Consider the following 15,151-nt stretch of genomic DNA (forward strand, 5'->3'; position numbering starts at 1 on the left):
TAGCTGAACAAGCAAACAAAAACTGAAATTAAACTTTTTAACACTTGAAATAAAACAAATGTGAAAATGCCATTACAAAACAAAGGTGAAAAACTCAGTTTTGCTTCTCGTATATTACATTCCACATAACAGAAAGTCACAACAAAAAACATATAATATGTACAATCTATAAAAAAATCACTACACAACATTTCCAGCAAGTTGGGCACTGTTTAAGCGAGGTATTTCAGAATGACGTGCTTTTCTTTTTTCTATCCCATGACATTCTGACTTGCTCTAAAGCAGCACAGTGTGTTTTTGACCCACATGGTTTTCCATAGAGATCATTATTCTCCCATAATCTGGTTTGTTTACTTTTTGCTGTCTAAAACTTTTAAATAGAGGCTTGAGTTGCTGTGTTGATCTTGTATTTATTTATTTATTTTTTAATGTATATTAAATCTCACATATTACACGGAAGCTCTTTCTCATTTGCTAATTTTTTAATCTTTAAAAAACTTTTTTGAAGACCCCAGTGAGTTTTATCCACACATATGCATATTAAAGGACATCCGAGTTTTAATGTCAAATAACTTGTTTTGTCAACATGGAAATATACTAGGGACTAACACACTTATTTTTAAGTATATATAATTTACTGTATATTAAATGATTTATTTCTGTTTTAAAATGGAACATTTGCTTGCAATTATTATTTTTTTTTTATAAAAATATAAAAATAAAAATCTGACGTGTGGGATTTGAAACCATAACCTTCAGTTTGCAAGAGTGTTGTGTTATTACTCATGCTACATAAGTCATCATTCATCTTTGTCATCATCATCATCATCATTCTGAGATTCTGATCTTGAAAAAAATATATAAAGGCAGAATTTGAACCCTAACTAGTCATACTTTCACTCCAACTACATAACTACTACGCTACACAGACTCAGATCTTAACCCTTTCAACAGACAAGGCTACTTTTTACATTTACCCTATCCAAACAGCAATACATTGCCTCAATATAGGTTGAACAATTTAACTATTCCTGTAATGTGCGTGTGTGTTATAAGTGAAAAAAGAAGTGATATCTGAAACAAAAACACATTGGAAATGTGCAAAAACACCAAGTTATAAAAAGTGCCCAGCCATTTAAAGTGAAGATATCAAAAAAACACAAGCCAAGTTTCAAGAAACTATTGGGGCAACCTTGGCGAGCACCAATAAATAGGCACAACTGTAAAAGCGGTGCGGGTCAAGGTTGCCCCAATTGTTTCTACTAACTTGGCTTGCGTGTTTCAGGTACAATAAAAGCTGATCGAACTTGCATCAAAAACACAAGCCAAGTTAAAGGAAACATCTCCATGCTGGAAAGTACAATTCTTTTATTTAAATAAAAAGTTTCCTATTACCAATATAACAACAAATCGCTAACATAAACTTTGCAAGAATGCTATAAAGTTCATAAACTACTGATAAAGATGACATTTACACAGGAGATTGGGTCATTGTGGGCCAATACAAAATATTTGAAATATAAAAAAACATAAACAATGCAGAAAACTGAAAAAAGATGAAGTACTTAGCCTAAGGAAGTACAACAAATATTCTTAAGCTAAGGCAAATTGGTAGACTTGTATCTATTATTTAAAAGAGTAAAGTATTCAACAGCTTGAGTTACTTATTGAACAGCCTTCCAAGAGTAACACATGGAGCTGCAAGGTAGGTCAACATTAAATGACCTGAACACATGGCTTAGAATAAGGGGGGGGTCAAGAATTCAGATGTGTTGCTAAGCCTCTTTTCCACTGTGCCAGGGAGCAGTGGAAAGGAATATCCATTAGAAAGTGTCCTCAGGGCATCAGATGATTCTAGGGCATTTACAAAGCACTCCCACAGCTCGTCACCTCTCTGACATTAACCCACCCTGACCCTAATCCAACCCTAACCTTAAGCACCCCCAGCCCTAAAACCTAACCATAACCCTAAACCTAACCATTAGCCTTTTGCGGTCCTATATTGGACCAGGTCCGACGTTACAATTTTCCCATTCCAGTCCAAAAAGACGTCAAGCACAGGTCTTTAGCCTTTTTTTCTACTGTAAAAGCCGAGAAAACCTTTCAATGGCCTAGTGACACCGATAGGAGCCGAGAGAAGACGAAAAAATAAAAGGGGCGGATCTGAGCAATACACATAACCCCTGCACCACAGAGATAACACGGACACAAACAAAGAAGATAGCTGCTTCCGCATGCAGTGCTCAAAGACTATCTTTTTGAGATGTTATAGTAATAAAATAATAACTTGGATTATTGAGGAGTTTGGTGACAAAACGAGTGATCAGGAGAGGATTTATCAGCATGCATGACTATGAAGAGGTAAGTGAAAAATACAGCGAACAAGGGTTGGGGCTTGGCTGGAGATGCAGTACTGAGTGTCCTTTTTCTATGCAGTGTCTTTTAAACCTGTTTTACTCAAAAAAAAAAAAAAAAAAAGATTTAGAAATTAAATTGGAACTGACTCACCTGACAAGCGCTGAATAAATGGACCTCTAAGGGTTAAGAATCAACTGATGTCCTGAGGACAGTTTATAGTGGATATTCCTTTGTGCTGCCTCCAGAGACGTACCAAGCCCTCACAGTGGGGTATCCTTTTTTCATCTTCCTAACACTGCTCGTCAGCACCCTGTTTTGCCTGTGCCTGATGCAGAGAGGCTAGTTCATGCCTGTGTTGTCTGTGCCTGATGCAGAAAGGCTAGTTCATGCCTTTGTTTCTTCCCAGCTCGATTATTGCAACACATTGTTTGCAGGTGTCTCCAAGGCTGCTATTAACAGGCTACAATATATTCAGAATTCTACTGCTCGCATTTTTACTGGCATTAAACTGGGTGACCATGTTACACTGGTTCTTGCTTCTTTGCACAGGTTGCCAGTTGAGAGCAATGTTTTGAAAAGAGCACGTTTGGCTGTTTTGCTCGGAAATAGGAGCCTGTGTTATTAAATTCAAAAGAACTTTAGAATCGGTTTCACTTTCACTTTCTTGGGATGCAGCGCGTTCTGTGTGTTTAATAGTTTCACGGTGCCTCCCACGCGTCTAACACTGTATCTCGCAATGCTGCATCACTGTTGAAGATGGTTTCCTCATTCAGCAAAAGTTCCACTTCAATTCGAAGATGACCACCAACCAATACTTTTGGGATATGCCTGCCACAGGTCAGATGTTCACTGGGCATTTTATGTCAGAGCTGCTGATAGGCCCCTCCGTGGAGTGATGTTCTTGCAGAGAACTCATTCTCTTTTGCTTCTCACAACCAGGTAAGTAAGGTGGGTATAAACTAACCTCTTTCCAGTTGTTCATTATCTCTTAAAAAAGTCTCTTCAAGTTTTCTGTATTTCTTGCAATTTATTTATGAAAGTCAGCTTGCCACTTCCCCGGAATCAGAACGCGGCAGTTGAAGCCTGAGCAAAACTTGCTGCCTGTGTTTTCTATGTTTCCTCTACCCTTGGCAGCTTTTGAAAAACACCAGAGAGAGAGAGAGACGTGTCCTCCAGTGAGACCCGGCTTTGTTTAAACTAGTTGTAACAGTATTCCAATTTTCTTAGGTAAGTGAAGAAATCTTTAATTATATGATAAAATATCAACTACAGCACCACGTCAATTTGGGCAAATAATAGATCTTAATACTGTTGTAGTATAACACTGAGAACATACAACTTTAGTTTTTTTTTATTTTATTATTATTCTGATTGTCTTTATAAAAAAGAAATATACCAAGTTAACTGGCATAGTAAAATACTAAATACCAAATGTTTAAATCATTCCATGAAAGGAAGTGTGTTTTGTTTGTTTTATTTTTGCAAATTTAGGTTAATTTAAGTGATTTGCCTTAGTCACTACATTTGAGCCTTTATTTGATAACTTTCATGATGTAATGTATACCGTGATATTAAGGTTACCATGGTATTTTTTTTAACGGTTATCATACTGTGAAAATTTCATACCGTCCCATCCCTACTTGAAACAGACAATGAAGATAAACAATATTGGAAGACAGACTTTACAAACACTCACATTTCACTATTTGCAGGGTATCCTCCTAGGTTGTTTTGTAACCATTTACAAAGGAAACGATCACTTACACTACGCCCCCTATTTATACCCTCGCTCATGACCCCTAGGTTAACAAGGGCATCCGCTCCTCCAATCCTCGGATGCCATGCCGTCTGAGTCATTGAGCTTGATTGCCATAGCTCAACCCCCTTCCAAAATGACCAACTTCCACCTACCCTAAGGAAAAATTGTCGTGCCATTTAGTTAAGGGTACTCCGTTCCTTTTACATAGTGCCCTCACAGGTCAGGAGGGAGATCTAACACCAAGAATCATTCGATCTCTGTCACACCCATATATAAACAAACAATCCAGCATTCTTGAATATAGCAACAGTGAAATGGTTTAATTGTATTTGCAGTTTATATTAATCCAATCCAGCACATTTGAACCAAGAAGCAGTAACAAGTTTATGTCCATAAAGCAACTATTTCCATATCACTACAGAGTTTTAGGAGAGAAACTGTTTTCACACGGCAGTTATTTTATATCCTTATTTTATTTCCTTATTTTATATCATCAAAGAAAGTAAAACATTTAGGAATTACCTTTCACAGGCTCTTGAATCACTTAGTCTTCAGAATGCATAGATCCGTCCCCTTGTTCCACAGGTACATGACATTATTGCTCTCTCCTCCTTTCCCCTGCTGTCAGCCTTTATCTGCCTCTTACTCCCAGTGGGCACTGTGAGTTACGTTGCAAGTATTTCTGGGTATTGAATTTCCGTTTTCCTTCTTTGCACCGTCTGCCATTTTGGGAGATTGGGAACTACTATTTGAACACAGCAGTATGTTTTGTGGCAATACTGTTGATTTGTCAAAACTAAATGCAGTATTTTTACTATCCCTCACCTTCTTCTGTACCTTGACAAGCCCACTTCTGCCACATACCCTTTCCCTCAGCTCCAACCTACTGGTTGTTCTCCCCTAGTATGTACCCCCGAGAGTCCATCAGCTTTAGTATTTTGGGCCCCACTTTGGCATTCAATTTTAAATTTGTGTGATTGTAATGTCAAAAACCACCTAGTCACTCTGGCGTTTCGTCTTTTATTTTCTTTCATTCACTTTAATGGTGAATAATCAGTGACCAGTAAAAACTCTCTTCCCAGCAGGTAGTATTTTAAGGCCCCTATTGCCCACTTCACAGCCAAACACTCTTTCTCTACCACAGCTTATCGAGTTTCTCTAGGTAACAACTTCCGACTAAGATACATTACTCGATGTTCCACCCTGTTTTTTACCTGAGATTGTACCTCCCCCAGGCCTATCTCAGATGCATCTGTCTGCACCACAAAGTTGTTATCAAAGTCCAGTACCAGCACTACTGGTTCACTACACAAAATATCAATGATTTGGTGAAACACCTGTTGCTGTCCATTTTACTGTTTTAATGGCTGCAATGGTAGAAAATTCAGGTACAAAGCACCTATAGTATCCGGTCAGACCCAAAAGGGCTCAAACTTATTTCTTTGTTCGAAGAGTGGGACATTTCTTAAGGGCCTCTATCTTGGTAACCTGGGGTTTAATGATTCCGCCCCCTGCAGTATACCCTAAATACTTCGCTTCGGTGAGTCCTTGTGACGGAGAGCGAATTAATCCGAATCAAAAATCTCCCTCTCAACCAGTGAGGGCACTGTACAACAGGAGCTGCGGGCTTCCTACTGAATGGTTGGGCAGTTCATCCTGGGGACAGTCGGGAGCCGGCCATTCAGGAAGAGGGCGGCGTTACGGTACCTGGAGTCATCGCCCTAGTATGGCCCTAGTACGGTGAGCGAAGTTTCAGTCATGAATTGGAGGAGACGTGATTGAACTAGCTATCGGAGGGGGCGGGGCTTAGGGTACTTTAGGGGGACGTGACGCCGTAATCGGCTCCTTTGTTGTGGTTAATGGGAGGAGACAAGGACGGAATCTTGAATGAAGTGTGGGTTCATTGAGGAGTATTGTGTTTGTTTTACCAGACGGCTGATACGAAGCTGGAGCTGCAGCAAGAAGCCCGGACCTGAACGCGCACGAGCACCAGCACTCAGAGCACCGCACCTGCACCAGAGCACCCAGTTTGGAGACGTGTTTTTGTGTTTATTGTTTCGGGACTGCAACCCCTTTGTTTTGTAGCTGGTAATACCCATTGCTGGGTAGAACCAGCTTTATTATTTTGGGTCCAGTTTTCACTGGCAATACCCATTGCTGGGTAGAGCCAGCTTTATTATTTGAAACCCGGTTTAAAAAGGGCATTAAAAGAAACCTGACTGGTAGACTTCGTGTTTGTCCTCTGTTGGAGCACCTCAACTCACCTATACACCGGAGCACTACAAACCACTTTGCCACAATTGGTGTCAGAAACGGGAGCCATGGACATGGCTGCGCTAACCACGCTGCTACAGGCACTGGAGCACAGACGGGAGACGGAGGATAGACAGAGGGAGGAGAGATTCACGGCGCTGATCGAGAGGGTCGGTCTTGGAAACGCACCCCGAACTCCAGCAGTACCCGTGATGGCGCCTCTTAATACACGGGCGCAAAAGATGACTGCGGAGGATGACCCGGAGGCGTACTTGGTTGCCTTCGAGCGGTTGGCCACCACTGCGTCATGGCCGAAGGAATACTGGGCCAGCCAACTGGGTCCCTGTCTGATCGGGGAGGCTCAGGCAGCATATCAGGCCATGACCAATGAGGAGGCTAGCCAGTACGACCTGGTCAAACAGGCCATCCTCCGACGCCTCAATATCACAGGGGAGACACATCGGCTGCGGTTCCGGGAGTATCGGAGGCCATGGGAGACCCGCCCCAGGGAGGTCGCGCAAAAACTTTGTGACCACATGGTGCACTGGCTCAACCCGGCAGAAAAAACGGGTCAGCAAATGGGGGAAGCCATCGTCCTGGAGCAGTTCTGCCATGTGGTCGGCGCCGAGACCCAGGGATGGATACGGCGCCACAATCCGACCACCTTGGAGGCCGCCGTCAGACTTGCGGAGGATTATGAGGACTCCTTAGTCTCCGTAAAGACCGGACTACTGACCCCTCTCAGCGCGCCCATCACCCGCGGATCAGTGCCCTGCAGTATCAGCAGCGGGACAGACAGCTAACCCCAGTGCCTTCTGCCCCGATCGTCTGTTTCAGGTGTCATGAGCCTGGACACATCGCCCGCTTGTGCCCCGTGGCAATGGAGTGCAACATGGCGACCTGTTATCTGGCATCTGAGGCAGGTAAGGTACGGGGAAAGGGTCGGGAGGGGCCTTGTATTATTGATGTAGTGGTTGGTAATGTGAGTACCCATGCTTTAGTGGACTCAGGGTGTGCACAGACCTTAATTCAAACGTCTCTCTTAGGCGGTATGTCGTGGCAGCCACAAGGCAAGGTGGCGATCTCCTGTATCCATGGAGACACGGCGACATATCCCACCCTAAAAGCATACATGTTGATAGGTTCGACACAACGCCACCTCATAGTGGGGGTGGTGGAAAGGCTGCCGCATCCTGTAATCCTGGGTCGGGACTGGCCACAGTATCGACAATTGCTCCAAAAGGCAGTCCCAACCACATACGTAACCGTGGCAGACAGAGCAGGGGAAACGATTGGTGATATTTTTCCCCTGCAAGCCGACCTGTTTAATTCTCTTTTTCGTCCTAGGAAAACAAAGAGAGAGAGACGGATCGAAAAATGGGAAGGTGCATCTCTAAAACGAGGCTGGGGACTGGTGGGAGAGAGCGCAGATGGTATCAAACGCCACTCAAAGGGAGTCGGTACGCAGTGTGACCGAGGGGGCGAGGTTACTGGGCCATCCAGGGCAGATGCTACTCCAGCCCCTCTCTATGTACCGGACATGTGGGGCTCAAGCGCGGACCTAGTGTGGGACCAGAAAAACGACCCCACACTGGTGCACGCTTGGGAACAGGTCCGGTCTATTGAAGGTAAGGACGTTGAAGGCGCTGGGGCGCTGGTATATCCACACTTCATTATCAAGGGTCAATTACTGTATAGGGTAAACCCTGCCAGGGGCACAGGACAGCCTGTAACGCAATTGATGGTTCCCCCGTCGTGTCGGCCTGAGGTCATGAGGCTGGCGCATGACATCCCCTTTGCAGGACACTTGGGAGCCGACAAGACGAGGGAACGCATATTGGCTCGATTTTATTGGGTAGGACTTCATAATGAAGTGTCGAAATATGTAGCCACATGCCCAGACTGCCAGCAAATAGCGCCGGGTCGAGTGCGCCCCGCTCCTTTGGTCCCACTGCCAATTATTTCCACTCCCTTTGAGCGCATTGCAATGGACATAGTTGGCCCTTTGCTACCTTCTGACTCTGGGTATACGCATATATTAGTAGTGGTGGATTATATGATACCCAGAGGCAGTTCCATTGAGGTCCACTAGTGCCGCTGCAATAGCCAAAGAACTAGTACAGATTATGTCGAGAGTAGGGATCCCCAAAGAGATACTGACTGATCATGGGACTAACTTTCTGTCTAAAACGTTACAGCAGGTGTATAAAATATTAAAAATACGTCCCATCAGGACATCCGTTTATCATCCACAATCGGACGGTTTGGTGGAACGTTTTAATCAGACATTAAAGCAGATGCTGAGACGATTTGTGAATCAAGAGCAAAAACATTGGGCATCGCTTCTCCCCTACCTCCTTTTTGCAGTGAGAGAGGTGCCGCAGAGTTCAACAGGGTTCTCCCCCTTTGAGCTCCTGTACGGCCGACAACCTTGCGGTATCCTCGATCTGTTGAGAGAGGGGTGGGAGGAGCACAAAGGCTCGTCCAAAAATGTAGTGCAGCATGTGCTCCTACTCCGTGATCGCCTGGATTTGGTTGGTCGTTTGGCCCAGGACAATCTAAAATCGGCACAGCACCGACAACAGCAGCATTACAACAAAAATGCACGGATTCGGACCTTTCGGCCAGGAGACAAGGTAATGCTGCTTCTTCCCACGTCGGAATCGAAGCTATATGCTAAATGGCAGGGGCCATATCAGGTGATTCGGGCTATAGGGAAAGTTAATTATGAAATTAGACAGCCCGATCGCCATAATGAACGTGAAATTTACCATGTCAATTTATTAAAGCCCTGGCAGGCAAGGGATGCCTTATTTATAGCCCCAGGTGAGGTAGAGGATTATTTTGGACCCTGTATAGAGGCTCCTAGCATACAGAACATTCCGATGGGGGAACAGTTACTCCCAGATCAGCAGAGAGATCTGCGTAGGTTAATTGAGGAGTTCAGGGATGTTTTTTCTGATGTGCCCGGCCGGCAAAACTAACTTAGTTGAATATGACATTATCTCTCCCCCAGGTGTCACGGTTCGAGAGAGACCTTACCGGATCCCAGAAAGTCGACGAAGTGGCGTTCGCAAAGAGGTGCGGGCGATGCTCGAGCTTGGGGTGATTGAGCCTTCCAGGAGCGAGTGGTGCAGTCCGATTGTGATAGTCGCCAAAAAGGACGGCACCAACCGCTTCTGCGTTGATTTCCGCAAGGTGAACGCTATTGCCAAGTTCGATGCATATCCCATGCCTCGGGTCGACGAGCTTCTAGACAGACTGGGAAAAGCGAGGTTCATTTCCACTTTGGACCTGACGAAGGGATACTGGCAGATCCCATTAACCCGCAGATCACGTGAGAAAACTGACATTTTCTACCCCTGATGGTTTGTTTCATTTCACAACCATGCCGTTTGGGCTACATGGTGCGCCTGCTGCCTTTCAGAGACTAATGGACCAGGTTTTACGCCCACATCATGAATATGCAGCAGCGTATATTGATGATGTGGTGATTTACAGCTCCACCTGGCGGGAGCATTTGGCTAGGGTCGCAGCCGTCTTGCAGTCTCTGAGGGTAGCCCGGCTGACAGCTAACTTGGGTAAATGTGCATTTGCCAAAGAAGAAACACAATATCTGGGATTTATTATGGGACATGGGCAGGTGAAACCCGTCGCCACCAAAGTCCAGGCTTTGATGGACGCAGCAATCCCGAAAACCAAGTCCCAGGTGAGGTCTCTCTTGGGGTTGGCCGGTTATTACCGACGATTCATCCCCGAGTATGCCACAGTGGTCAACCCTCTAGTGAACCTCACTAAAAAGAGTGCACCAAATTTAATTAAATGGACAGGGGAATGTCAGGGGGCCTTTGATACCATTAAGCAACGACTCTGCCGAGCCCCCGCCCTAATCACACCAGATTTTGATAAGGAATTCATCCTCCACACTGACGCTTCGGATGTTGGTCTGGGGGCGGTCTTGTCCCAGCAGGTTGACGGAGTAGAACACCCCATCCTCTACATAAGCAAAAAAATGCTCCCCCGGGAGCGTAACTACTCCGTCATAGAGAAGGAATGTCTGGCCATTAAATGGGCCACTCAGACCTTACGCTATTACCTCTTGGGTCATTCATTCAATCTCGTCACTGACCACGCCCCACTCAGATGGTTAAGCACGATGAAGGATAGCAATGCCCAAATAACTCGGTGGTATCTTTGCAACCCTTCATGTATTTCATGACACACCGTGCAGGGAAAGATCATCAAAATGCGGATTACTTTTCCCGGGAGGGGGGAGTAATGGGAAAGGTAGATTCAGCCGAGTGTTCCTTCGGCTCCACTCTGAGCGGTGGGATATGTGATGGAGAGCGAATGAATCCGAATCAAAAATCTCCCTCTCGACCAGTGAGGGCACTGTACAACAGGAGCTGCGGGCTTCCTACTGAATGGTTGGGCAGTTCATCCTGGGGACAGTCGGGAGCCGGCCATTCAGGAAGAGGGCGGCGTTACGGTACCTGGAGTCATCACCCTAGTACGGTGAGCGAAGTTTCAGTCATGAATTGGAGGAGACGTGATTGAACTAGCTATCGGAGGGGGCAGGGCTTAGGGTACTTTAGGGGGACGTGACGCCGTAATCGGCTCCTTTGTTGTGGTTAATGGGAGGAGACAAGGACGGAATCTTGAATGAAGTGTGGGTTCATTGAGGAGTATTGTGTTTGTTTTACCAGACGGTTGATACAAAGCTGGAGCTGCAGCAAGAAGCCCGGACCTGAACGCGCACGAGCACCAGCACTCAGAGCACCGCATCTGCACCAGAGCACCCAGTTTGGAGACGTGTTTTTGTGTTTATTGTTTCAGGACTGCAACCACTTTGTTTTGTAGCTGGTAATACCCATTGCTGGGTAGAACCAGCTTTATTATTTTGGGTCCAGTTTTCACTGGCAATACCCATTGCTGGGTAGAGCCAGCTTTATTATTTGAAACCCGGTTTAAAAAGGGCATTAAAAGAAACCTGACCGGTAGACTTCGTGTTTGTCCTTTGTTGGAGCACCTCAACTCACCTATACACCGGAGCACTACAAACCACTTTGCCACAGTCCTATAAAACACTTTTCTAGGTTAGCAGTAAGTCCTGCTTTTTTAAGACTTCTTAACACTGCCTCTACCTTTTGTAAATTTTCCTCCCAGGTTTCTGAGAAAACTGCAATGTTGTCTGTAAGACAGACATTTCTTTGTATTGGAGTCCACACAGAGTAGAAAAAGCAGTTTTTTTCCTCTGGAATTACAGGATAATGGTATATGCCAGTAGCCTTTAGTGAGGTCTACTGTTGTTAAATACCATGTTTTACCCAGGTGTTCATTCAGTTCATCTACCTGTGACATTGGGTAAGCATTGAACTTCGAGACATTATTCAATTATTCCATTGGGCTTGGTGGCCATCACGATTGGTCTACTCCAGGGACTATTGGATTCTTCAATAATGTCAAGTCTTAACATGTTCTCTATCTCTTTAATCACATTGATCCTCTTTGTTTCCGGAAGACAATAGGGTCACACCCTGATCTTAACTCCTGGAGGAGTCACAATGTCATGGTCTATTACTGTTGTGCGTCCTGGTAAGTCCGAGAACAGATCTTGGTTCGGGTCTACCAGTTTGTCTACTTCCTGTATCTGTTCCTTGGACATGTTAGGACCTAGGTTTACCTTCCTAGACTTTTCATCCATTACTACCCCTACCAGGGAGTTTCTATCCACCCAAGGTTTAAGCAGATTACCGTGGTAGATTTGCACAGGTTTGCGTTTGCCCGGCTGGTGAATTTTATTGTTGACTGGGCAGATGGCCTCTATGACCTCATATGGCCCTTGCCAGTTAGTAAACAGTTTGCTTTCAGAGGTAGGAAGTAACATCATCAATTGATCTCCAGGCTTAAACTGCCAGAGCTTAGCTGTTTCATTATAAGAGTGGGCCTGTCTAGTTTGGACGTTCCTCAAGTGAGCTTGCACAATAGGGGTTATCTTACAGATACGTACCTGCATGCTAATGATGTGGTCTACTACATTCCTAGCACTACACTTCTGTTCCTCCCATGCTTCCCAGGCAATATCTAAAATTCCTCATGGTTGTACATAAGAGCTTAAATGGGGAGAATCCCATATATAACTGGAGAACTTCTCGGATCGCAAACATTAGGTAGGGTAACAACAAATCCCAGTCCTTGCTGTCTTTGGAAACCACCTTTCTTAGCATAGATTTTAGCATTTTGTTAAAACACTCGATCAACCCTTCTGTCTGTGGATGATAAACTGACGTTAATCACAAAATGGGTTCTTTGATCCATTACAATCTCTTTGTGGATCTTGATTCATGCAAATATTTGAATCAGCTCTTTAGCTATAGTTCTGGAAGCAATATTGCGTAGTGAAATTGCCTCAGGGTATCGAGTGGTATAGTCCATTACTACCAACACATATTCATGTCCACGACCTATTCATTGGCCCCACCAAGTCCATGGCTATTTGTTCAAATGGAACATCCATAATGGGTGTGGACTGGAGAGGGGCCTGGAAATGGAGTCGGGGACCGGCACATAGACATGCAGGACAGGATTTATAAAACCTCTCAACAACTGTATTTATCCCTAGCTAATAAAACCTCTGGAGTATTTGGTGTAATGTTTTCTTAGCTCCCAAAGAGCACCAAAAAGATGAATATAGGCAAGGGCAATACCATCTTCTGAAAACATGGTGGTACCAACAACCATTTTACCTGTTTTTCATTCAATAAAGTCACCCAATATAGCAAGTATTTTTTTTTATAATAAAGTGTTCACATTGGTTAATTTCAGTGCCTTCTATGGATATACCATTAATGGAGACTACTCGTTCATGAACATTCACAAGAGTGGGGTCCTCTGCTTTCTCCCTTCCGAACTGCCCTGTTGAAGGTTGAAATGGTTCACTCCAAGACTCATCGCCACCTTCCCTGTTTTCACTAACAATCACTTCCCCAGTAGCTTCCAAAATGGCCTCCTGGATACATTGGGGGCTAACTCCCTTACATGCACGTTTTCCAGCCTCCCAAATTAAAACTCTATTTCCCAGTGGCCCCTTGTGCTTTTCACGTTGCCGTTTGCATGTTTTATACTCTGGGTGATTCATCCTGGAAAACAGTTCGGGATCAGTAAAAGGGAATAAGCTCAGTAAGCTTTCTTTGGGTCTACTTTCTTCTCCTGTCGAGGTTTCTGACTCTGTTGACTTTGCACTAACCTGGACCAAGTTCCTTAACCCAGGAAAATCTCTTCCCAAAAGCATCTTGTGGGGTAACCTGGGTACTACTACAACCATAACCACATAGCTCTGCCCATTAAAACCAATTTCTACTAGGGTGGTGGAATAATGTTTAACGTCCCCATGTACACAAATGATTCCCGTCATCATCCCTAATTCTAGCTTAGAATCTTCAACACAGACCTTCTCCACTAGCATTATTGAACTACCTGTGTCAATTAATGCTTTTACTCAGATTCTATTGATTATTATTTCTGTGATATATAGAACATTCCCTCCTGCTACTCCGGGTACCACCAGACTGCCATAGAAATAACTGCCTATGTTACATTGCATGGGATCTTCCTTCTGAGAACAGTTTTTCGATATATGACCCCAAAGATTACTGTGAAAACATCAATATTGGAAGTAATCGTGTCTTCATGAACTCATATACATTCTTGGGGTCTCCTTGCCCCACCCATCTGCAATAGGAACTTGGCATGGACCGTAGAAAGCAGTCCATCACCATTATCGCGATGACTCTGGCATTTCAGTTGGAGTCGGGGTTCAACCTCCGTTTGGCCAGGTGGGTTAGGTAAAAAAACTGTGAGCGGGGGGTGGTGGTTGTCTTGAAGTACCAACTATGACACTTCTGACCACTCCAGGCTGGGGTTACTCTAGAGCGGGCCAGTATTTCACCTCAGTTGTTAGCATGCGCAGGAGCCAAGTCAAAGTACACCTTCTGTGTGTCACCACTCAGAAAGGGTGCCAGGACTCCCATCATTCTTTCTTAGGCCACGTCTCTCTTGTGGTGGTCCTTTCGAAGGCCAATAAGTATATCATCTGTGGGTGTTAACTTGTTTAAAATGTGTGTTGACCAGACTGAAGCTGCTCTTGTGGGTTGTTCAGTTTACTGAGCTAGCTGTTGTAGAAGAGCTTGGTTAGTTTCTTGTTGAGCGTTGTTGGTTACCTGCTGTGCAGTAGCGAGGTTCACCATGCTCTCCTGTGTACACAAGCCTTTGAGAATTTCCTCCATGTTGGTTGCCAACCCTTTATGTGGTCCTGCTGCTCTGGCAAGGGGTACTGTGATTTGAAGGGCCACTGTTTAGATCCCACCACTGCCACCAAATGTGAAAAAAGTGTTTCATGAGTTTGTGGGTATCCAAGTGTTTTTGCATTGCAGGCGCAGGGTGAAGAATTGGTCAGAAGAACACAATTTAATTGCCACAATTTCGTTAAGTTACACAGCGTACGATTCCAAAGTAACTTTAAATAAACACAAATATTATTTATTTTAGTCCGGTCCCCAGTTTCTCATCATTGGATACCAGTCTTTTTCATAGCCTGGTCTGGTCAGGTAAGTAGTCTTTAACACAGTCCTCTTTTTCTGTTTTATTTATTTCCAGGACACCATATCTTTCAGTAATTAAACTGTGGTGTGTTTCTGTGTTACAGGTCCAGTAAGGGGTACTAGTCTCTATTACAGTGAAGGAGATCAGGTAAGTACTTCTCACTGCCCTCTAATAAACACC

The sequence above is a fragment of the Polyodon spathula genome, chromosome 7, assembly GCF_017654505.1.
Source record: "Polyodon spathula isolate WHYD16114869_AA chromosome 7, ASM1765450v1, whole genome shotgun sequence".
NCBI classification, from domain to species: Eukaryota; Metazoa; Chordata; class Actinopteri; order Acipenseriformes; family Polyodontidae; genus Polyodon; species Polyodon spathula.